At 37.7% G+C, this 26073-nt stretch overlaps 1 long non-coding RNA gene across 2 annotated transcripts in view; it reads right to left on the bottom strand.

Annotated features, from left to right (window-relative positions):
* Positions 1-19560, bottom strand: part of LOC101907877 (uncharacterized) — a 226325-nt gene extending 206765 nt beyond the window's left edge. For both annotated transcript variants that reach the window (XR_009494191.1, XR_009494192.1), the window contains exon 1: positions 19472-19560. This is a non-coding gene — a long non-coding RNA (uncharacterized lncRNA). The remainder of the gene's footprint in view (positions 1-19471) is intronic.
* Positions 19561-26073: the final 6513 nt, after the last annotated feature.

Raw genomic sequence — 26073 nt, 5'->3', positions numbered from 1 at the left:
TGTAAGGATATGATGAGTCAGCAGTCTGCCTCCTAAAAGACGTTCTCACCAGATCCAACCAAGCTGGCACGCTATACTTGAATTTCCAGAACCCTGAGCAATACATTTCTGTTGCTTATAAGCATCTCAGTCCACGGCACTTTTGTTATAGAAGCCTAAGCTGACAGAGACAACTTTCATACACACAATACAATTTACTAGTTCACTCTTTAATGTTTGGCCTCCCCTATTTGAATGCTAGCTTAGTTGCATAAGGACTTTTCATAATTTTTTTTCAAAACTGTATCCCTAACACTTAGAACAATTCTTAGTGCATATCATGAATATTTGAGGACTAAATGAACAAGTCCAGAAGTGGGACAGATAGAGCTTTGATCAAGTCAGTAGCTAAAGAATATCAAGACTCAGACTCCTTCTGCCTTTCCACCCTGCCATCCTCAGTGTTGGCTTCATCCTAAGGTTAAAAAACCTGCTGTCCTTGGTTTTCTAACATGAAAAATGGTAGATTCGGACACAACTGAAATGACTTAGCAATAATATTAATACAGACTCTCTGAGGGCTAATGACTAGATTGAAGGAGGTGATAAATGCCCCCACAAAAGCAAGAAAGTATTCACTGAAGTCCTTCAACAGATCTTCCTCCATACCTCATTGAACAGAAATTTGATCACTTAAACTAATTAAGTGTTTAAAGAAAAGGAAATTTCTTTAAATGTGGGAGAAATCAGAATTTCCCCCTAAAATGAGGGAAAGGATCATGTTCCTCTGGGGTAAATATTAATGCTTGATGCCACAATGTCACAGTCCATTGGCAAAAAAGAAGCTTAGATGGGTAGACAGAGCAAATTGCTGTCAATCACATTATTAGATCACTGTTTCTATGCTTTACTGAGGTTGGCTAGGCTAAGACTAAGAGCTTTTAAAACAATTACAAATAACACTGTCCTTAAAAGTAGACTCACATTTAGTTCAAGTGAAATGGCCTATTTCACACGTGCTGGATTTAGGAAACATCATTCAACAACTAAAAGCAACCAAGGTCAGTTTTTCTTTGCATTCTACAGTCCAGATGCTTAATTTGCTTTCAGAAAGACTGAGGCCTAAAAAACCTATGTGTGAATTAATACTGCTGCTGCTGCTAAGTCGCTTCAGTCGTGTCCGACTCTGTGCGACCCCATAGATGGCAGCCCACCAGGCTCCCACATCCCTGGGATTCTCCAGGCAAGAACACTGGAGTGGGTTGCCATTTCCTGCTCTAATGCATGAAAGTGAAAAGTGAAAGTGAAGTTGCTCAGCCGTGTCCGACTCCTAGCGACCCCATGGAGTGCAGCCTACCAGGCTCCTCCGTCCATGGGATTTTCCAGGCATGAGTACTGGAGTGGGGTGCCATTCCCTTCTCCGGTCACTTGGATTTCAGTATGTGTTTGATATGTTCATGTTACAAAGTTTAGTTGCCTTTTTGTTTAATATATATGCTCCCATTTTTCTGGCTCTTCAAGTGGCCAAGATAAAAACTAAGAGTATATTTATGGATGTGAGAAGTGATGTGTTGAAATATTTTATTGGTTTAGATTCGGTTTGGTAACCATCCGTCTTTTTTTTAGTTCGATAGCACATGTGAAAAGAATGAGTGTGTAAAAATGCCTTCTAGGAAATAAAACAGCACAACTGAATATCTATTCAAATATACAAGAAAGAAATTCAATTTGGGCTTTTTAATGACTAACCTTTATATGGAAAGAAATGATTCCATTAAATTAATACAGCCTAACTGTGAAATTTTCAGTATCTAGTAATGATTATATACTTTTTTAACATTCATTTGCTATTTGACGTTTATGTATTTAACCTTGACATCTACCAAAGAAGAAAAGTAGTTGCCAGGAAAATGATAAAAGTGAAATTAGGCCACTTAGATCAAATTTAATATTTCTGATTCAATGTCCATATGAGCTAGAATAAAACTGATGAATGACTATGAATTGGACACTTAAACTTCCATTGAGAATTGAGAGTTATGTCAAAATTATCTCTTAAGTAAATACTCAGTATTCTCCCAGAGAACTGTGGCATGTATATGTACCTGACCAGAGTCTGTGAGAAATAGATGTTGCATAGGAACACATACCCTAACAGTTTATTTGGACTACCTTAACATTATAAATAATTACTTCTGATGCATTTACTTGCCAAACTGCAATCAGGCCTTCCCTAATGACGCTGTTTCCAGGTACTTTAACTCTCTTCCATATTGTCCCTTAATGACACTTCCCTTGTCTATTTGCCTTTTTCCATGGTTTTACGTTTATATAATTTTGCAATTTATTCTATTCATTCACTAGAAGTCAAAGCTGAAATTAAACAGTTGATTTATCTTTGCTAGAAAGCCATAAAGACAACACAAACTTAGCAAACAAAATAGTTAATCACCAGAGATAAAAAAAAAAAGTTTACAACACACTAAATTGGCCAAATTTTGTAACACAACATCAGTAGCATTTATGTTTTAAGTTATCTGTATTGTGATCTAGGTGTTAGGCTTTGCAGACAAATCTGGTAGTAACATGTTTCTACACTGCACCCTGTGTGTCCTGAGGATTTCCTGCATGAAACATACTGTGTCTATTCAATGATCTATACAATGAGGAAATAGAGAGGACAGAGGCGAAAAGATCAAGGTATGCAGAAGGTCAAGATTTGAAAAGCTATTGGAGCAATGAGAATGTGATAGTCATGGTTTCATAGATGTGCTTTTGGATGTGATCCTGCTAAAACAGAGGTCTCCAGCTCACAGTCAAATAAAAGTAATCTCATTGAAACTGTATTATTACCATATGTAAAACAGATGACCAGTGTCGAGTTCAATGCATGAAGTAGGGCATCCAAAGTCAGTGCTCCGGGACAACCCAGAGGGTTAGGGTGGGGAGGGAGGCGGGAGGGGTGTTCATGATGGTAGGGACACATGTTATACCTACGGCCGATTCACACTGATGTTTGGCAAAACCATTACAATATTGTAAAGTAACTATCCTCCAATTAAAATTAATTAATTAAAAATAAATAAATGCATGTAATTTATGTATATATTACATATAAGTATGCACATAGACATATAGTATATAGATATATAATATGTAAGTATATGTATGATATACCTTTATGTGTAAACATACACACTCTAATACCTTGTTACGATTTTGAACAAACTGTTACCTATTAGACCAATTAAGAATTTTAAAAAATAAAAGTTTTCATTTTACCCTTAGGAAAAAAAAAGTGATCTCGCTGGGAAGCTGTCAAACAGCCTCTTCAAAAACAGCAGTCCTCTTTTGTGGACAGAATAACAAGCATTAATTCCACTTACATGTATGTTCAATATAACATTAATAAATGAACGATAAAAAAGAGCATGCTATAGAATACACAGCTCTATTAAACGAAGTGAAGTCACAGCCAAAAGACAAAAAATACAAAGTCAAAAATACAAATATTCTTAACCACTGGTGGTTTAGGGGGGCTTCCCAGGTAGCTCAGCTGGTAAAGAATCCACCTGCAATTCAGGAGGTGGATTCCTGGATTGAGAAGATCCGCTGGAGAAGGGATAGGCTACCCACTCCAGTATTTTGGGGCTTCCCTGGTGGCTCAGACAGTAAAGATCCTCCTGCAATGCGGGAGACCTGGGTTCCATCTCTGGGTTGGGAAGATCCCCTGGAGGAGGGCATGGCAACCCACTCCAGTATTCTTGCCTGGAGAATCCCATGGACAGAGGAGCCTAGTGGGCTACAGTCCATGGGGTTGCAGAGTCTGACACAGCTGAGCAACTAAGCACAGCACAGGTGGTCCAGTGGTTAAGAATCTGCCTTCTAATGCAGGGGACATGGGTTCCATCCCTGGTCAGAGAGCCAAGATTCCACATGCCACAGGGCACCTAAATCCATGCACCATAACTAAGCCTGAGTGCCACAAATAGAGAGAAGCTCACACGCCACAATGTCACAAATAAGATCCCGCATGCCACAACTAAGACCTGATACAACCAAATAAAAATTTAAAACTACAAATACGTAAAATCGTATTTCTCACTAAGGAAAGGCATCGAAGCAAGGAATGCACAAACTGTAAGAAGCTTAACCAAAAAGCCACTTATCTTTTGGCTGTGAGCTCCAAGAAAAGCTGAAGGTGCAGCACCATTGTATGCATGCATACTGAGTTGCTCACTTGTGTCCGAATCTTTGCAACCACATGGACTATAGCATTCCAGGCTCCTCTGTCCACGGGGATTTTCCAGGCAATAATACAGAAGTGGGTTGCCCTTTCCCTGTCCAGCTAAGGGAAACACACTGAGTGCAGTGACTGCAGGGATGACCTTCCTGCCTTAAGACACAGACCCCACTGGTAGAGCCAGAACTAGGGTGTCAGATGCAGTAGAATTTGAAAGCACATAAAGCATTCACACTTACTTTTCTGCTACACGTTTCTACAAATCTAGTAAAATTGTCTAGTTCTGTCTTGCTTTTAGTCATTCTAGATAAGAAACCATGTAACGTGTATGCATTTCAAGTACTTATCTATAAACAGAATGGCAGTTTATTTTATGTGAGCAAATATTGCTCTTTTTCCTGTGGCAAAACACCTGAGGTTGTAACATGTTTTCTGGGATAGCAAATTCCAACTTTATAGAGGCACTCTCTAACGAAGAAAAAACAGAAAGAGGAAGTAATTTTAAAGCAGCTCTGTGTTCTGTGTGGTATTAGACAGCAGTTTACTTTTGATCTATAATGCCTTACATTTTTTTGTCTCTAGGAAACTTCATTTCAGCCTTGAATATAAAAGGGTCCTCATGTGTGAGGAGGCAACTGTCAAATAAGTTTACGTGACCTGGTCGAATCAATCATTTAAGGTGAAATAGGATTGTCCAATGACAATCAGATGGAGAGGCCCAGTTTCTTTCAGCCCTTATATAGACAGAGCTTTGCCACATAAAATCTACTACTTGAAACATAAGCTACTATTTGAAATATAAGCTTGTAATCCCACCCTCAGAAAGTATTATTTCTTAGAAGTGTCGTAACAGTAAATCAAATGGAGAATCAGATGTATATATATTATGATGTAAAAGAAACAAAAATTCTATCATTCATGAGGTATTGTAAAAAAATCTTTCAATATAAGCAGCCCCATATGTGGAAATACAATGACAGTCTTTGAAACCAATATTGCAACAGCAGACGGTTCTAAGATATCAATCTTAATACATATTCGTAGCTCCTAGAGAGAGTCAAGAATACGCTTAGACGACTACTCAGCAGATATTTTATAAACTGATTCAGGCATATTTAATGGTTGGGTATCAAGAATAATAAGGAAAAGGAAATGGCAAACCCACTGCAGTCTTCTTGCCTGGGAAATCCTATGGAGAGAGGAGCCTGGCGGGCTACAGTCCATGGGGTTGCAAAAGAGTCGGACATGACTTAGCAACTAAACAAACATAGGAATAAACAATCTTCAAAGTTTCTATCTGTTGAGAGATTATGATTTCATAACTGCTCAAATTACTTACCAATCATCTATAATAATTACCACCTAAATTTAAATACATTATTTTTGTCCAAACAGGTTTTCAAAATAAAATGGCAAAAACTGAGACAACTGAATAAAAACATCCTTGTCTATGCAAAACATACATGTATTTCTTTATTTCTTTGATGGTTGTTTCAGTTCTCTCAATTCAGCTTCTGTTTCTGAATTTCCTCTATGATTTTTGGTCACAAAGTCAGTTGGTGACTCATCTTCTCATTCTTTAAAAAAAAAAAAAGTGGTTTGCTGTTGGATATCACAATTGTTTCCTCTATTTTTATAGTTTTATAGTCTTTTTATTTTAAACTTACTGAGCTCTCCTTCAGTTAAAAAAAAAATGTTTAAACTGTTCAAGGAATAAGAGGTCTATTTTTTCCCCAAAATTCTCCCTTACAACCTCTGGACTGTCTGATATTATTTGTTTAAGAGACTCTGCACACTGGTCCCAGGCTCCTTTCATACAATGGTAGTTAAAGATTCAGACTATGAGAACCAGAAAATAGAATTTACCCCAAATACCACATGAGGAGCTCAATACTTAGAAAACTTAAATGGCTTAGTTAAGACAAAACTAGCAAAGGAAGAACTAGAACTCAAACTTCTTCATTACCATTATAATATTCTTTCCAGTACACAATATTGCCATCTATAATAAAAGACCATTTGAACTTTCCAGAAATAATATTTGAATAATGTATTCTCTAGATTTGTAATTATCTATAATTATGTATGAAATACCGTAGATAGATCTCTTGGGCTTCCCAGGTGGTGCTAGAGGTGAAGAACCCATCTGCTAGTGCAGGACACATAAGAGACACAAGTTCAATCCCTAGGTCAGGAAGATCCCTTAGAGGAGGGCATGGCACCCACTCCAGTATTCTTGCCTGGAGAATCCTCATAGGCAGAGGAGCCTAGCAGGGTACAGTCCAGAGGGTCGCAAAGAGTCGGTCACAGCTAAAGCAACTGAGCACAGCACACAAAGATCTCTTACTATTGTGAACAAAAAAACTCGATACTGTGTCTGTGTAAAACATTGCAGTGTGGTTTATGGGCTGCATGGAGAGATGATCTATAATAAAACACTGTGTGAGCCGCTGAAAAATAGGTACCTACTTCTTCAAGATAACCATTGACACGAGGTCATAAGTCAATGCCTAATTGATTCTAACAGATAATGGCTCTTAATGCTCAGAAGAGAAAGAAAACTTATAGAATAGGGTGATTGGAATGGATTTATGGAGAAGAAGGTACTGAAGAATGCATAAAATTTAAAATTTTAGTCAAATAATAACACCAACATAAAAGGGTATAAAATAAAAAATTAAAGCAAATATCATGTAACTACCTTCCTTCCTCATAATTAACTTTTATGTTCATTTCTTTATCCCTACCTTAGAGATAACTTCTCTATTAAATATGATGGCAGTCACATTTTTGCTTTGCTTTATACATATACATTAATGAGGGCTTCCCCAGTGGCTCAGCAGGTGGCTGGCAATGCAGGAGACACAAGAGAGACAACCCACTCAAGTATTTTTGCCTCAAAAATCCCATGGACAGTGGAGTCTGGTGTGCTACAGTCCAAAGGGTTGCAAAGAGTTGGACACAACTGAGCAACTAAGCATATATATATATATACATACATATATATATATATATATAGTTTTGCTCTAAACAATATATTTTCATTTTGCCTGGTTTGGGATTTTTTAAAATTGGAAACTGGCAGTATGCATTCTTCTCTTTGTGACCTCTTCTGCTCAGTGCTGTGGTTTTACAATTCACCCGTGAAATCCATGGAACTTCATTTACTTTCAGTACTGTATTCCATTAAATAAATATATCATTTATTAATTCACTCTTTCTTTGATGTGTTTTTGAGTTGTTTCCAGATTTTTGGTTATTAGGAACAATACTACTTTGAACACTTTTGTGTTTGAATCCTGGCCCACATAATCACCTTTAAGTATTCAATTGCTGGGTTATCAAAGTTATATTTAACCTTACAAGATAATGCTAATTTTATACCAAGAGGCTGTAATAATGTTCTTTTTTACCTGCTGGGCAAGTTATTCCATGGTTACACCTCCTTATTGATATTTAGTGGTGTCAGTTTTTAAAATTATAAACAATCTTGTGAGCATGTAGTGGTTTCTCATTGCGGTTTTCATTTGTGTTTCCCTGATCACTAGTAAAGTTGAGCATTTTTCTTGATATATTTATAGGTCATTTGGAGTCTTTTCTTTCTGAGATGGCTGTTTAGGTATTTTGCCTAAATTGTTTTGAACTGCACTTTTTCTTATTTTTTTGTAGGGATTCTTTACAGAGAGTAAAAATACACCCTTTTATATTATAGATGGATTTTCAGGGTCTAAGAGTTGGCTCTTCATTCTCTTAATGGGGTCTTTTGGTGAAGAGACAGTTTTAACTTTAGTATAATCTCATTTATCAATCTTTTCCATCCTGGTTAGTGTATTTTGGAAACACAGGCTGAAATTGGTGCATTTCAGCCTAGTCAACAGCATAGATAAAATCATGAAACTTAGGAGAGTTTGCGTTATGTTTACATAAAAGAGTACAAGGAGAATCTGGGGTTGGCCTTCAAGTTCTCAACTGTCAAATTAAAATCTAAATGTATTCTTTAAGCCTTTCCCTAAAGGACTGTCAGGAGTAAGTTCTGAACTGGGAAGACCCATGATCAGAGGAATGCTTTCAAGAGATAAGCCCTGTAGTATTTGAGTCTAAACTAGAAGGAAGAGACATTCGGGACAGGGAAACCAGCTCCTAGGGCTGGCAAAACAGGCAGAAGACACAGGCTGCTCAGATGGAACTCTCTAGGCTTAGGAAACAGAGCAACTAGAACCCTCATGCGTTTAGCATTTACACTGAAGGGCATACATTGGTCCGTAAGTGTGACATCTAGAAAGCATGGCTGTGAGACATGGGTGATATGTGTTCTAGGTAGATATGAGGGAGGAAAGAGAAAAACATGTGCAAACATACAGAAGTATAAACCAATGAGATAACTTGCAAATAGAGACAAATTTCACAAAGTCCAAGAGGAATTAACAAATAAGATTAGATAGCTACAGTGAGGCCAGAAAATAGAAAGATTCCAGGGTTTTACTATGCTAGATAAAGCTATACTGTGGTAACAATGAATCCTGAACCATGTTAACCAGTGTTAACACTGAACATGTTAACCAGTGGCTTAACCTGACAAGTTTATATCCTGCTCACATCAAATGCACAGTAGGTGCAAGAGACACTCCAGGGCAACTCTCCTCTGACTCAGCCATCTGGTCTGCTTTGATCTTGTGGCTCCACCATCCCAATAAGAGAGCTCTTTAGCCACACACATGCCAGACAAAGGGACTATTTGCGGGGGGGAGGTCTTATCCAAAATGCCATGTCTCAAAAGTGAGACAGCCTTGCTAATCACAAGAGGACAAAAAGTGTAATCCGCCATTGTGCACAAGGAGGAGAATTACCAGTGAAAATTAGAGAAGAATTTATTACACAAAGGGAGTCATCTGGAACCTGGAGAGAAAAGGATGAAATTACGTGCAGCTACTATTCCATGACGGTCCGTCAGATGCAAGGGATGCTCTTACACATTCTCTTCTTTAATTCTCATAATAATCCTATGAATGAAGCATTATGTCTTAACACACAAAGAAGCTAAGAATCAGACACGTTAAGAAATGTGCCAAGCTCACATATCCAGTAAATAGATTAGGATTTTACCTGCCTTTCCAGATCTGTGTTCCTTCCATGACACTACTCTGTTATAACCACGGGCATAAAGATTCGTTGGGCAGAGTAGTTAAAGGCTATTTCAGGAAAGGCTGTGGAAGTTCTTTGCATGTAATGTGGCAAAATCTATAGTAAAGTGCTAGAATGGGGACAGACAATACTCAAATATTTGACTATTTAGGGAAAATAATTTTTTTAAAGATTACTATCTGAATGAATAGGGTAGGAAACAGTGATGATAAAAAGCTTATTTTTATTTTATCATCAGTCTTCTTGGGATAGGAAGGAGACACCATATAAAGAGAAACAGAGGCTGAAAAGGAGTACATGTTTATAGGAAAAAGTATAAACTTAGTTTCAGATATTTGAGGGAAATAAAGCATCTAAGTATAACATCTAAGAATATGGATCTAAGTTTCTGGAGACAGATATTGAGTTTCATTAATAAATAAAAGATATATTTAACAGTAGCTATATATTTAAATGTTATTTAAATTATCTTTTCAACAAAGATAGATAACTTATAAAAATTACTATAATTATATATTAAGAAGCTCATTTCCCAAAATATTCTTCATGTGTAAATATATCATCTTAAGATTCTATAATGAACCCTATCAATCCTCAACTGAAAAGTATCTATGACTTCCATTGCCCACTGAATTAAATCCAAATCCTTTAAGAAATAGGACATCTAACCTTCCAAGACATAGCCATCCCACCTTGTCTTTGTTGACACAACTGCCTTCTAACCATCTTCCAAACTGGTCAAACTGCCTTCCTCTCAGGTTGAATGTGCCAGGGAGTATTTGAATGAGTAATCCCAGATTCTTCATTGTTCTCATAATGATAAAACACAAGTTTAGGTACAGTACTAGTCATTTATGTATTTTGATTTTACCTTGATGGTTATAAACTATTAGCAGTTAAGTTGTAAATAGCATATGAAAATTTACTACCAGACAAGCCCCAATTCACTCTATGGGAATATACATGTCCCATTCAGACTGAAGACCTGTACTGTACATGTAAATCGGCATTGCTTTCCCTTCCCCTAGCCAAAATGGCAGAGAGTCAATTATTTTATTATCAATAGCCCCAAACATGTGTATCAGAAATCTGTAGTTCGGTCTTCTGTGATCTGGGAAATCTATGCACTGTCTAACTCCAGACCATTTCTTCCACCTGTGCATATCCTAAAAAGAATTTTTATGTTTCTTGCAGGCACATGTATGAGCCCTTTGGAACTGATGTGCACAGTTTCAGGAGGCTTGTACACGCGCTGTGCTATCAAGTGATGGGAAGGTCTCCCTCTGTGCCTGAGAGCACAGTTGGTCCTACAGTTGACAGTAAATCAGAAAAGTAAGTGAAGAATTCTCTTTGATAATTTTTACAGAATAACACTCAGTACTTGATTTTACAGAATAATCATCACTCACAATGAGTGAGCTGCTGAACTGGTTTCTTCCCTTCAGGTAATGATTTGCTACTTAGGGCTGTATTTACTTGTCTTCTCAGACAAATAAGCTTCCATTCTTTCATATTGAATATTGACATAGCCACACTCTCAGATGCCTGACAGACTTTTTAAACTTCACCTAACTGATATTTTGAATTTCTGATGTTTCCCCTGTAAACTGCTTTAACTTTCCTTTAAAATGACAACTCCATCCCTCAGTGACTTGGGCCAAAAACCTGAGTTGTCCTGACTCTTGCTTTCTATCAGAGCTTAACATCCAGTCTGGCAGAAAATCCTGTTGCCTCTAGCTTTAAACTAGACCCACAGTTTGACCAGATCTGAGCTACTTTTCTGCCACTTAACTGATCTCCTTGCTTTTACCCAGGCCTCACTTTCGGACTGAAAGACAGCAGCCAGAGTGACCGTGGCCACTCTACACAATAGAAATGTCTCTATGTCATTCCTGCAATGGCTCCCCCATTTCACCCAAAGCAAAGACAAAGACTTAACCATGACCTACATCGTCTGGCCTATGGGTTCCTCACTCACCATTGACTCCTTTTTTCTTTTCTTCAGTCACTCTTCTCTGGCCACATGGGCCTTCTGGATGTCACTGAACATCCCAGGCATGGTTTCCCTTAGGACCTTGGCAACTGACTGCACCCCTGCCTGAAATGCTCTTCTTTCAAATAAACTTATGATTTACAAGGGTTCTATAACAACATGCAAGTACAACATTTTTTATTAAGTACATGGTACTATATAAGGTTCTTTACTATTATTATTTTAATAACAAATATCTGTTGCTATTATGCCTTATTTCTTTAGAATGAATTTTATTTAGCTATCCATTGGAATCTACCTAAAATACCACTTTTACTAAACAGCTTTAGTTAAAGCACAGGTAAAGTGCACTGCGGAGAAGGCAATGGCACCCCACTCCAGTACTCTTGCCTGGAAAATCCCATGGACGGAAGAGCCTGGTAGGCTGCAGTCCATGGGGTCGCTAAGAGTCGGACACGACTGAGCGACTTCACTTTCACTTTTCACTTTCACGCATTGGAGAAGGAAATGGCAACCCACTCCAGTATTTTTGCCTGGAGAATCCCAGGGACGGGGGAGCCTGGTGGGAGGCCATCTATGCGGTTGCATAGAGTCGGACACGACTGAAGCAACTTAGCAGCAGCAGCAGCGAAGTGCACTGGTTTAAAAAAAAAAACAAACAGTCACTGAGACACTAATCTTTTAGGTGTGTGCCATGACTCTCAGTAAGATAATAATTACATTTTCTTAGTGCTCACTATGAGCCTGGCCCTAGATTTAAAATCTTTGTCTGTTTTAATCTGCATCTCAACTCTTTGAGATAGGAAATATTTTTACCCAATTTAACAGATGAGGAAATTGAGTCCCCAAAGATTAAATAACATACTTAAACCTATAATCAGTAAATGTGCCAGTGGTCAAATCTAGGGCTGTCTCACTCCAACATCTTATACAGTTCTCCTTATTATACCTCACATCAGAACTGGAAAAATAGCACCATGAATTGATACAGACCGATCTGACATATAATTCTCTCGAAAGTACTTAAACTGTGTTGGATTCCAAAGTAGCTTAATGATGAGAAAATGATGAGAAATTGTTAACACAATTGCCACCCTGTTTCCATAGAGCAGTCAAACAAATATGGAAAATTCCTGATATATGGTACAACACATGAAAACAAAGTGCCAACATAAATTAGAAATGCAACAGGGTAAAAGAAACGTGAAACATGTCTGAAAAAAACAAGAAAGAGTTCATTTAAGGGGAAGGAATTCCAGAATACTATAAAAAAAAAAAATCACAGAAGGACCAGGTACTGCCTTTTTTCTGTAAGAAATGAGCTCCAATGAACCTGGATCATGAGATAGCAAGTCCAAGTATTTGGACCATCTAAGAGCAGATTCATGCTGATATGTTTCCAGTTACCAAGCAAACAAATGGCCACTTTATAGTTCAGCATATGTAGAGCTTTCTCCATCCTTTGCGTTTGCCTGACATGTGAAAAGACAGCAAGTAGCTTTAGAGTCAATGGGAGATACAAACACATAGCAATGTCATCTGTGTTTTTCTATTTCTGGTCAAGAGAATGTACATGCTGATTGAGAAGATACCAACAGATACAGCTGTAAATAGTTACCCTAAATTAGTGTGTGTTAGGACCAAAGAAGAGATGTTGTCATCTGGCTCAAGTGTCGAGCCCCTCACAGCTGAGGGAATAACTTAAAAGTCTATTACTTCTTGCTGGGAGACACTGTTGACCAACTACCCAATACAGACATATCTTTTCCATTTGTTCGAAGGCTTTTTAGAAACCATAACTCAAAGCATCCTTGTAACTGATACATATCTGCAGACCACAAAGTAGCTGGAACATAACAGTTAAAAAAAAGAATGTTCAAGTTTCAAAATGGAAGAGTACACCTTATGAGTCTAGCCATTATAAATAAAATACCATATTTTATCCTTTGGATGTCCAGGGAAAATACACTTGTCTATTCACTTAATACACTTCAGGCTTTGCTGAAGTGTTTTTCATTTAAAAAAATCTCTAATGATAGAACATTCAAAAATAATTAGAATCATGCCTGTTTTCCATACACACAGAAGGAAACTATTCACAGTGCTAAAGGGGAAAAAAGACCAAATGATTAAAGTGGTTAAAGGTTCTTACATCTTGGTGAGAAAATATTTAACCTCTCTCTGGACATCAGAACTCTAAGTTAGCATGTTCTTTCAGTATGCCAAAGGCTAACTTGGAATCTGGGAACAATTGTTTTGTAAAGGGAAGACACTGTCTTAGTCAAGATTCCATGGGCACATGCTGAAATCTTCCATCCATTTCTTTAATTTTATTCAACAAATATTTATTAAAGACCTACTATGCATTAGACATTACAATGAACAAGATTAGAGAAAGATCTTTCTCAGGGATTTTAGATTTTTTGTGAAGAAGGAGAACTCGTAAGGGAATAAATGAGATGATCTTATAAAATTATAAAACAAGAAAATACTGAGATTGCCTAAAACCAGGAGGAATGTGTGTATTATTCAGGACAGACAAGGTTTGCTGCACTCACAAATAACCCCAAAGTCTGAGTTGTGTTAAGAAAAAAGAAAAAAGGATTTCTTTTCCCCTCTCAATACACATCATCATGGCTCAGGGTGGAGCTCGGCTGCCTGTCCTCTCTCAGGGACGCAGCAAGAGGGAGGCTCCAACATAAAATGTCACCGACTGCAGTGACATGGGGAAGGATATGCAGCAAATTATATGCATATATGCAGAAACACTGGCTTCTAAAGGTTTCCACCAGGAGAGTCAGGTCATATGCTGTCACACTTCATTGACCAAAGCAGGTCACATGGCTGCAATGAACTTTGAGGAGGCAGGGAAAGGCAATCTTACTGAATGCCTGGCAGGATGAGAACCAGAAGTCCTGGTGGAGGGCAATCATGATTATCACAGTCCACTTTGAGCAGCCATATCACAGAAGCCTTCTCTGAAGTAAGAGTATTTAAACAGAGACCTGAATGAGGAGCCAGTCATAAACAGATCAGCAAAGTAAGTGCAAAGTGTCAGGGACAAATCAGCTTCATGTGTGTGGGGGGGTCGGGGGGGCATAGAACAATGAGGGTGAGGCCGGATAATAACATATGCTCTTTCCAGACACACGACTACTTGGAAATTTTCCTAAGAAAATATTCATAAACATAGGCAGACATTAAGTAACATGTCACTATGTTGTTTCACAAGATGAAATATACTCGTCTTTTAATCAACCTCTGTAATTAGAATGTTTAATCACATGAGAATATTTTACAATATGTGATAAGCCAAAATAATTCTCTTATTTAAAGTTAGAGCAATATTCAGTTTCAGGAGAATGCATACTCATCTCTTGCTTTATAATTTCAAATTGGTATACAATCCTGGAAAGCAACTCATTATCCAAAATCATAAAAATATATATAACTTTTACATCAGTTAACTATATCTCTAGGAATATGTCCTAAGGAAATAATTAAGGATATGCCTGAAGACTAAACTATAAGTTGTTCATTGAAGTATTGCTTATAAAAACAAAAGGCAATAAAAAATTAAGTGTCCAAGATTATATATTTCTGAAAATCAATTGTTGTGCTTTAAAAGTAGGTTACAGATCATATGGAATACATAATATTTTAAATATGCATAATCTACTTTTCAAAAATGTATATTTCTGCATATATATATACGTATATAAAGAAAAGATTTTTAAAGGTCATTCAGCAAGATATCAACAATGCTTATTTCTGGGTTGCTGAGATTTTGCATGTCTTACACTCCTTTTATTGTATTTCCTACTTTAATAAGTATTTCTTTGATAACAAGAATCTTCATTTTTAAGAAAACAATTATACAAGCACATTAATAAACACTACTGTATATAAAAGCACATTTTTGTAACAGTTTTTTTAACAACAACTATGTTTTTATGGGTGTATTTGTTGTAAAGTTGTGGTTCTAACCACATGCTGTCCCATACATGACAGCATACAAATATATACATACACACACATATATAAACAAATGTAAAAACATATATACTTGCACTGAATAACAGTAGGAAAATTTTTTCTTTTGTGTTGTTTTTCTGTACCTGAAAAGTTTACTATAATAGTCATGTTACTTTTATGGCATGAATTTTTTAAACAATATTAATAAGTCTTACTTGCCTGTAGAGTTTCTATCATGATTTTTCTTGCAAATCCTTCATACAATGCAGGATTTAATGCTCCCAAAAGCCACAACCCTCTCATTTTGACTCTCTACCTTACAGGGGTTCATATCAAAAGAGATGATCTATTTAGCTTAAAAGGATATTCTAGTTTTCTCTCACCATTATGTTATCACCTTATGGCAACTTTACATACATTTGATAACTCGATAAAATTCTCACAATTCATTGGTTCACTAAACAGAGCATGAAAAGCAATAAATTCTGAAAACAAGTCTGCCAAATTTTAAATTATGGGTTAAAATGTATTTATTGAGAATCTATTATATGATGAGATCTGGGAGATATACTTGGGCTCTTCCTTTGAAGAATTTATAGACCAATGTGAAAATGTAGAGTGCAAGTTGCTCAGTTGTGTCCGACTCTTTGTGACCCCATGGACTATACAGTCCATGGAATTCTCCACACCAGAATACTGGAGTGGGTAGCCTTTCCCTTCTCTAGGGGATCTTTCCAACCCAGGGATCGAACCCAGGTCTCCTGTATTGCAAGCAGACACTTTACCAGCTGAGCCACAAGGGAAGCCCACGTGAAAAGTAATCAGAATAATAAAGGGCATCACTGTTTATCAGAACACTGTTTAACTTCCAACATCTGAACTCCATTCTATTTGTGGATATGCTCCTTTTTGGTGGGAGGTAAAGGGATGAGATATTTTCTCTCCTGAGCCCGTGATAAATAGCTATGGCTGGGAATGTGGCAGAGATTCACTAAATACTTCTACCTAGAACTCTGACACGGAATATCTGATGAAAGAGAGACAGAGCCCGAGTGAGATTGAATTTACCAACGGTAGTACTTTACAATGTTCAGGTACAACAGTGCTCAGCCATGATTTTCTCACCTGACTGTTCTGCACACCTTTGCCTGAGCTTCCTGCTATCTAGCCTTTCTTATTTCAATCTCCATTTTTAAGCCTTTCTGTCAATACATTCTGTTGATTACGTGAACTACCCAATATAGTTCTGCATCAATTAACTAGAATCTGTTTCTGTTGCTTGTAATCAATAATTTGACTGGTATAATGGGATGCAGTTACAGGCTCTGTAATGGTAATATTGGTTAACTATATTGGTATTGGTAACAATAAATTGGAGACTTAAGACAATGTTTTTCTCTTTTACATTCCCTATCAGATTGAATCTTTCCAAGAAATCTATGAAGTATGTATTCTTATTTTTACTTTGTCAAAGAAAATCTGAAGATTGATTAGTTAACCTGCCAAACATAGCCAGCAACTGGTAGAAATGAGACGTGAATCTAGGAAGTTTGCTTCAGAGCCCAGGCCCTTGACCACTACATAGTATCCACCCTTCTTAATTACATAGTTGGGGCCATCCATGTAGGGTCAATCTGTGAAGATGGTCAAGAAGTTCTTAGATTTATATCATAGAGGGTCAAGGAAGAATTCCACGCATCAGAAAGCAAAATTTCTGAGACAGACATGAAGGCATCACAATGCATTTTGTTGCTCATAGAGGGAGTAGGTTTCTACTAAAATTAAGACTGGTGGCTTAAAACCAGACCATAGAAAGTTGTGAACAGCACAGTTTAAAAGTGGTTATCTTAACAGAATGATAGTATCTAAGCTGTGAAAATGGTATGAAAAACACCGCTGAATTTAATGACTCAAAGACAGTTGAGCTTAAAATGTGTACAACAGACCATACCACAATTTCAGCAGCTATAAAAGAAAACCAAAATGTATAACACTATAGATTGGGATTATGATCGGTAATACACATGGAATTCACAACTTGACCTGTTCATTAGGTGAAGGCAGATGAACTATTTGTCATACTCTTGGGGCACAAAGATCTAACAAGTCCTTGAACCTCACCTACCCTGTAACCTCTTCCCACAAGAGTCATTTTAAAGAGCTGGCTGGATGCCTTTAATAAGCCTTTGAGTTTTGTTCTAACTATATTAGAGTTAATTGGCTATTCCAGAGAATGCTTAGCTCGTGGTCATCATTATCAATATTTATTGAAGCTTTCCCTCTGGACTTTACAGAGTATAGTAATGTACTCTCTCAGAACACAGAGAGGAAAAGACTTATTTTTTTCCCTCACATCTTATATAGTTATATCTAGAATCCCTCCATTACTACCACTGTTATATCCCTTTTAGAAAAGATATAAGGAAAACTATAATCAGTGAAAAAAATATGTGGAGCTAGTGGTAAAGAACCCACCTGCTGATGGAGGAGACATAAGAGACACCAGTTTGATCCCTGGGTCGGGAAGACCCCCTGGAAGAGGGTCTGGCTATCCACTCCAGTATTCTTTCCTAGAGAATCCCATGGACAGAGGAGCCTGATGGGCTACAGTCCATGGGGTCTCAAAGAGTCGGACATGACTGAAGCGACTGAGCATGCACACACCCAAGAGAGAAGGACTGCTTTGGCAAAACACCACCACTGCAAGAGTTACCTTGCTGGACCACATTGCAACTGGGCTCAAAGCCCACTGGGCAGACTTAACTACATCAAAAACCTCCAAGACTTTGAAACAACCCAACTCCATGTACCAGACGGTGGAGAGAACCTGGCTCATCTCTGAGTTGCTCTAAAGAAGTTGACAGGTATTCTTAAGAGACACTGTGGTAAATAAAGCATCTCTAGAGCTCACCAAATCATACTTAGAAATAAGGAACACACATCAAACAATACAGCCAGATGACAATCTGTTCTGTGTAATCATCTTAAATCACTGTCAAAGAAAAGTATCCACACAAAGGTAATGAACTTCTCAAATCCCTGACAGGAAAAGGTCAGAAAAGAAAACGAGTGGAAGCGGCTGAGGAGGCATACTGGAGATGGCAAGGCAGAGGCAGCCACACACAACTCCAGCTAAGTGTTGTCACATGGAAACACCACCCTAGTGTTACTGGATCTTCCAACTTTTCTACAAGTCAGGAATCCAGGTTTTTATGTAAAATATTTTGACTTTTAAAGGTTAGCAACTAATTAGTGTTTTTTAAATATTGTGAGCCAAGCTAAGTTTCTATGGAGTCTGAAGTCAGCCTGGGGCTGCCAAATTAAGACCACTCATCCACAGACACACATAAAATCAGATAAGACATTTTCTCTTAAATCTTCTTCAAACAGAAGTCACGTGATCTTTTCATCTGTCTGTGGACATTTGGGTCATTTCTATGTCCTGACTGTTATAAATAGTGTTGCGAGGAACACTGGGATGCAATGAACATTTCTGATTATGGTTTTCTCAAGGTCCATGCCCAGTAGTGGGATTTCTGGGTTACATGGTAGTTCTATTTTTATTTTTTTAAGGAACCTCCATAATGACTATACAGATGAATGGATGAAGAAGATGTGGTACATATATACAATGAAATATTACTCAGTCATTAAAAAGGAGAGAAATTTGTAACATAGTTTGATGAGGATGGACCTAGAGTCTGTCATACAGAGGGAAATAAGTCAGGAAGAAAAAAACAAGTATCATATATTAATACATATATGTTGGACCTAGAAAAAAGGTACAGATGAACCTATTTGCAGGGCAGGAATAGACACAGGGCGGGGAAGCAGGGCAGGATGAACTGGGAGATTAGGATCGACACATATACACTAGCGTTTGTTAAATACATAGCTAGTGGGAACCTGCAGGGTAGCACAGAGAGCTCAGCTCAGTGCTCTGTGGTAACCTAGATGGGTGGGATGAGGGGTGGGTGGGAGGCAGGTCCAAGAAGGAGTGGATATATGTACACATATAGCTGATTCATTTTGCTGTACAGCAGAAACTAGCACAACATTGTAATGCAACTCTACCCCAATAAATAAATAAGAAGTCACACAACCTTTTCTCTTTAGATTGATTGGAAATGAGTTTTCACCTCCATATCCTAAGGGAAACTTCACCTACTTCAGGGTCTTCTCTCAGAGCATAACTGGCAGAGCAGATTCCAGCCAATCTATGTATCATAGAAACATGGAACTGAGGAAGGATCTTAAATCAGAATGTCAGGGAGGTGATGTAAGATATAGAACACATTTAAGTTTGGATTCAGAGGTATCTATGCTTAAATTCTAGACTTGCTTGACATTGAGTTTCTATATTTTCTCTCTGAGTTTGAGTATTCTCATCCATACTTTGAGCCGTGTACCACAGATGATGATTAAGTAGGAGAAAACCTATGTAAAATATCTACAACACATATAATTTTTAGAAGATTCTGAAAAGCTGCTAGTTCCTTGCCTGCTATAAACTCTCACTGTTTGCATATGACATGATCCTCTACATAGAAAACCCTAAAGACTCCACCAGAAAATTACTAGAGCTAATCAATGAATATAGTAAAGTTGCAGGATATAAAATCAACACACAGAAATCCCTTGCATTCCTATACACTAATAATGAGAAAATAGAAAGAGATATTAAGGAAACAATTCCATTCACCATTGCAAAGAAAAGAATAAAATACTTAGGAATATATCTACCTAAAGAAACTAAAGACCTATATATAGAAAACTATAAAACACTGATGAAAGAAATCAAAGAGGACACTAACAGATAGAGAAATATACCATGTTCATGGATTGGAAGAATCAATATAGTGAAAATGACTATACTACCCAAAGCAATCTATAGATTTAATGCAATCCCTATCAAGCTACCAACAGTATTCTTCACAGAGCTAGAACAAATAATTTCACAATTTGTATGGAAATACAAAAAACCTCGAATAGCCAAAGCTATCTTGAGAAAGAAGAATGGAACTGGAGGAATCAACTTGCCTGACTTCAGGCTCTACTACAAAGCCACAGTCATCAAGACAGTATGGTACTGGCACAAAGACAGAAATATAGATCAATGGAACAAAATAGAAAGCCCAGAGATAAATCCACGCACCTACGGACACCTTATCTTTGACAAAGGAGGCAAGAATATACAATGGAGAAAAGACAATCTCTTTAACAAGTGGTGCTGGGAAATCTGGTCAACCACTCGTAAAAGAATGAAACTAGAACACTTTCTAACACCATACACAAAAATAAACTCAAAATGGATTAAAGATCTAAACATAAGACCAGAAACTATAAAACTCTTAGAGGAGAACATAGGCAAAACACTCTCTGACATACATCACAGCAGGATCCTCTATGACCCACATCCCAGAATATTGGAAATAAAAGCAAAAATAAACAAATGGGACCTAATTAAACTTAAAAGCTTCTGCACAACAAAGGAAACTATAAGCGAGGTGAAAAGACAGCCTTCAGAATGGGAGAAAATAATAGCAAATGAAGCAACTGACAAAGATTTAATCTCAAAAATACACAAGAAACTCCTGCAGCTCAATTCCAGAAAAATAAATGACCCAATCAAAAAATGGAGCAAAGAACTAAATAGACATTTCTCCAAAGAAGACATACAGATGGCTAACAAACACATGAAAAGATGCTCAACATCACTCATTATCAGAGAAATGCAAATCAAAACCACAATGAGGTACCATTTCACGCCAGTCAGAATGGCTGCAATCCAAAAGTCTACAAGCAATAAATGCTGGAGAGGGTGTGGAGAAAAGGGAACCCTCTTACACTGTTGGTGGGAATGCAAACTAGTACAGCCTCTATGGAGAACAGTGTGGAGATTCCTTAAAAACTGGAAATAGAACTGCCATACGACCCAGCAATCCCACTGCTGGGCATACACACCAAGAAAACCAGAATTGAAAGAGACACGTGAACCCCAATGTTCATCGCAGCACTGTTTATAATAGCCAGGACATGGAAGCAACCTAGATGCCCATCAGCAGATGAATGGATAAGAAAGCTGTGGCACATATACACAATGGAGTATTACTCAGCCATTAAAAAGAATACATTTGAATCAGTTCTAATGAGGTGGATGAAACTGGAGCCGATTATACACAGTGAAGTAAGCCAGAAAGAAAAACACCAATACAGTATACTAACACATATATATGGAATTTAGAGAGATGGTAATGACAACCCTGTATGTGAGACAGCAAAAGAGACACAGATGTATAGAACAGTATTTTGGACTCTGTGGGAGAGGGAGGGGGGGATGATTTGGGAGAATGGCATTAAAACATGTATAATATCATATAAGAAATGAATTGCCAGTCCAGGTTCAATGCAGGATACAGGAAGCTTGGGGCTGGTGCACTGGGATGACCGAGAGCGATGGTATGGGGAAGGAGGTGGGAGGGGGGTTCAGGATGGGGAACACGTGTACACCCATGGCAGATGCATGTTGATGTATAGCAAAACCAATACAATATTATAAAGTTAAAAAATAATAATAATAATAAAAAAATTTGAAAAAAAATGTAACAGCTAGGTGCCAGTGCCTTCTCCAATAATAATAAAAAATTTTGAAAAAAAAGAAAAATGTAAGAGCTGGAAATAGACAGTTTTTCTCTAGCCTTCCTATAAAGTTGCAGTATTAGTTAAGGTTATAAGTACGACTACTAATTCTTAAAAAATAATGTTAGGTGAGGGCAGAACTTTATTTCCCTCACATAAAGGTCTAACGGCAGACACTCTAGGATGATTAATGGCAGCTCTGATTCATCATCTCTTTGGGGACCTGGGTTCCTTGCAGTCACCATTCTGCTATAGCTGGGCTATGACTCTTGTCCACATAGTTCAGGATGGGTGTCTGCCTTCCAGGCAGATGGAGAAGAGGAAGGGACAGGGAGACAAAAGGGGTTCATTAGCTGTCTCTTAACAGAGCTTTCCCCTAACTGCCATAAGATAGTCAGCCTATATTATATTGGCAAGAATTTAGACATATGACAATCTTTTGTTACAAAGGACTCTGGGATACATAGTCTGTATTCTGAGTGGCCATATACTGCACTAAAATTTGTCACTATGGAGAAAGGGAAGATGAGTTTTTTGGGGGGAATAGTCATTCGTGCTTCAGAGACCTTTCTACCTAAGGAGGTAAAGGAGTAACTTCACATATGCCTATTCTCATTCTACTAATTGTCCTCATTACAAACAGATAAACTTCTCTCCACTTTTCTATTTCTTTTCATTCTTTTGGAAGATATTAAAGGGGATTTCAGATTGGATGAAGCACAAGCTGGAATCAAGATTGCTGGGGAAAAACAAAAGATTGCTGGAAGAAATATCAGTAACCTCAGATATGCAGATGATACCACCCTTATAGTAGAAAGTGAAGAAGAACTAAAGAGCCTCTTGATGAAAGTCAAAGAGGAGAGTGAAAAAGTTGGCTTAAAGCTCAACATTCAGAAAATGAAGATCATGGCATCCAGTCCCATCACTTCATGGAAAATAGATAGGGAAACAATGGAAATAGTGAGAGACTTTATTTTCTTAGACTCCAAAATCACTGCCAATGGTGACTGCAGCATTGGAATTAAAAGACAGTAGCTCCTCAGAAGAAAAGCTATGACCAACCTGCTGCTGCTGCTAAGTCACTTCAGTCGTGTCCGACCCCATAGATGGCAGCCCACCAGACTCCCCCCGTCCCTGGGATTCTCCAGGCAAGAACACTGGAGTGGGTTGCCATTTCCTGCTCCAATGCATGAAAGTGAAGATGAAGCCGCTCAGTCGTGTCTAACCCTTCTCGACCCCATGGACTGCAGCCTACCAGGGTCCTCCATCCATGGGATTTTCCAGGCAAGAGTACTGGAGTGGGTTGCCACTGCCTTCTCCAATGACCAACCTAGACACCATATTAAAAAGCAGAGACATTACTTTGCCAACAAAGGCCCATGTAGTCAAAACTATGGTTTTTCCAGTAGTCATGTACGGATGTGAGAGTTGGACTATAAAGAAAGCTGAGGTCGAAGAAATGACGCTTTAACTATGGTGTTGGAGAAGACTCTTGAGAGTCTCTTGGACTGCAAGAAGATCCAACCAGTCAATCCTAAATGAAATTAACCCTGGATATTCATTGGAAGGACTGATGCTGAAGCTGAAACCCCCATACTTTGGCCACCTGATGCAAAGAACTGACTCACTGGAAAAGACCCTGAGAAAGATTGAAGGCAGGAGGAGAAGGGGACGAGAGAGGATGAGATGGTTGGATGGCATCACCAACTCGATGGATATGAGTTTGAGTAAGCTCCAGGGAGTTGGTGATGGACAGGGAAGCCTGGTGTGCTGCAGTCCATGGGGATGCAAAGAGTCGGACATGACTGAGAGACTGAACTGAAAGGGGATGGTATGAGTGCAGGGCATGGGTTTCTATGTTATAAAACAAGTGCTTTTCTCAAGCTCTGTTGTCCATCTTTGGTTGCTTTTGTGTGTGCCTCATTACTTTCAGCAACAAATTAAGATGTATAATTAATGGGGGAAAAGGTTTTGCTTTCTTTTAAAAGTTAATTTTTGGAGCAGTACTGCTAGTGTTTTCAGCTTTAATGTACATCTTAAATTCTCGTGATGAGTATGGAAGAACTAGCGGCAAGTCCTTCTCAGCTGAAGCTTGACCATTTCTTTCCTCACACAATTGGCTGTTATCTCTCAATTACAGACCTTTAAATTAAGAAACAAAGTACATGACACATCACAGAAGTGTACTACATGTGTGGTGAGTGGGAAGGGAAGGGAGAAAAGGAAAACAAGAAAAAGGAAAGAGAGGCAGAGAAAACAGAAGGGAGGAAAGGAAAAACTGCCTCTAAGAATACCATAACCTCTTCTATGACTTCCCAAAAATCCAGCCATGAGACCAGAAATTATTTCGCCATCATGAAGCAGGAATTCAGTGGCTACTTATTGCCAAGGCCTTCTTCAGATGGAGCTAAAATCCACATGAATATAATCTCCACTTACACTTGTTCTACCTGGCCCTCTCCAGAACCAGAAACAATTTCCATGGGATGCATTTTAGGCAAGTACTTTCTGTCTAGAAAAAGGATCACATCATTTTTTATAATGTATTTATGTATCTGGATTTTCAATGGCAATAAGGCTTGCGTATCTTATACATAGAGAGTACTGTATACCCAAAGTGGCTACACTATGTTCAAGGGATGAAAATGAATCATAACAAAGCTCTCCCCTTCTTTAGAACTCACATAGTGGTTGAAGAGTCAGGTTATGAGAAAAACAAACACACACACACAAAAATACGTGAGTGTATGCAAAGATACACAAAAGAAAGTACATAAAAATAATTTTGGTGAAGGGGCTCATAATGTTGAAATTCTTCACTGAAACAACAGGCCAATGTGAGGATCTTAAATCACTGCTCTCCAAACCTCTTATGACAGCAAAATCAGGTCAGATATTTCCATCAGGTATCAAGCAATTTGAAACAAATTGTTTCAGTTCAGGATAAAGGGAAGTGGAGTTGGAGAAATTATTCCAGGAATAGGTATGAATATAATTTACACTCAGGCGTTTGTTCTAAAAAAAGAAAAAAGTAGACATTGTGAAAGTATGCTTTATTTATGTGCACTACAATTACACTAAAAGTGAACACCTCACAGGGGTAGCCAGAGCTATTTACTGCTTTGTCAGGATGAGATATTAAAACAGAGTTGCTGGTAAGTTTCAATGGAGTAGCTAAAGGCCACAGTTAATGTGAAAGTAATCATATACTTCAATTTATATCATCAAAATGGATGCCCCCAAATAATAAAGTAGGCTATGAAGTCTCTTACCTGCAATATTTAGGATTTATAAAATTATTATTATTCTGCCTAGACTTGCTAAATAGGCATTCCTTTTTGCAAGTGTTCCCCACACACATGCAATGTTAATTTTAAATAAATTGTTTAGAATAACACATTTTCTGGACATGTAAGTACATTGTGGGAAAATAAAATAAAATATGTCTATCACCCCACGGTAGGAAAAAAAAATTCATGACCAATGATAGACAAACTTCATGCCATCCAAAAACACCATTAATATCTGCCAGTAAATCCAAGGTTTGCAAGGAATGAAAAATTTGACTTCTCTCACTTTTTTTAATGTCTTCGGAAAACGGAGGTCACTATCAGTTGCAGAAGAGATATCCAATTGTGATTCACTCATTTTTTTACAAAAGAAATGCAAAATCTGCATATTATAAGAAATAATCAAAGTATAATACAGTTACTCTGGAAACCATCATATCTTTGAATTTACAGATAATTATTAAAAAGGCTTTTCTCTCCTGATATTGACCTACATTTTTTCTATCAATCTGTCCTTCTGACAACCACATGTCTATATGCAATAGACAGACACACAGACAGCGATGTATAATAGCTGTATACATATATTCAGTTGTACAATTAAAATATTCCCTTACATATGTATATACACACACAAAAAAAATAAGCAAAAACACCAGACATAATCCTTCCTTTCTTCTTCATGGTTATAACTAGCCCTTCCTCCTGAATTCTGTTTTAAAACTGTCAAACATGAATGCATAAACCCAGAATATGAGTCTAGTCTCAAAGCATAGGTCTCATAGAGTGGCACAATGGAGCTAATCAGTCTT

The sequence above is a fragment of the Bos taurus genome, chromosome 4, assembly GCF_002263795.3.
Source record: "Bos taurus isolate L1 Dominette 01449 registration number 42190680 breed Hereford chromosome 4, ARS-UCD2.0, whole genome shotgun sequence".
In the NCBI taxonomy this organism is placed as follows: domain Eukaryota; kingdom Metazoa; phylum Chordata; class Mammalia; order Artiodactyla; family Bovidae; genus Bos; species Bos taurus.
Note: the sequence above shows the minus strand (reverse complement) of the source record. Positions and strands in the feature narration are given on the sequence as shown.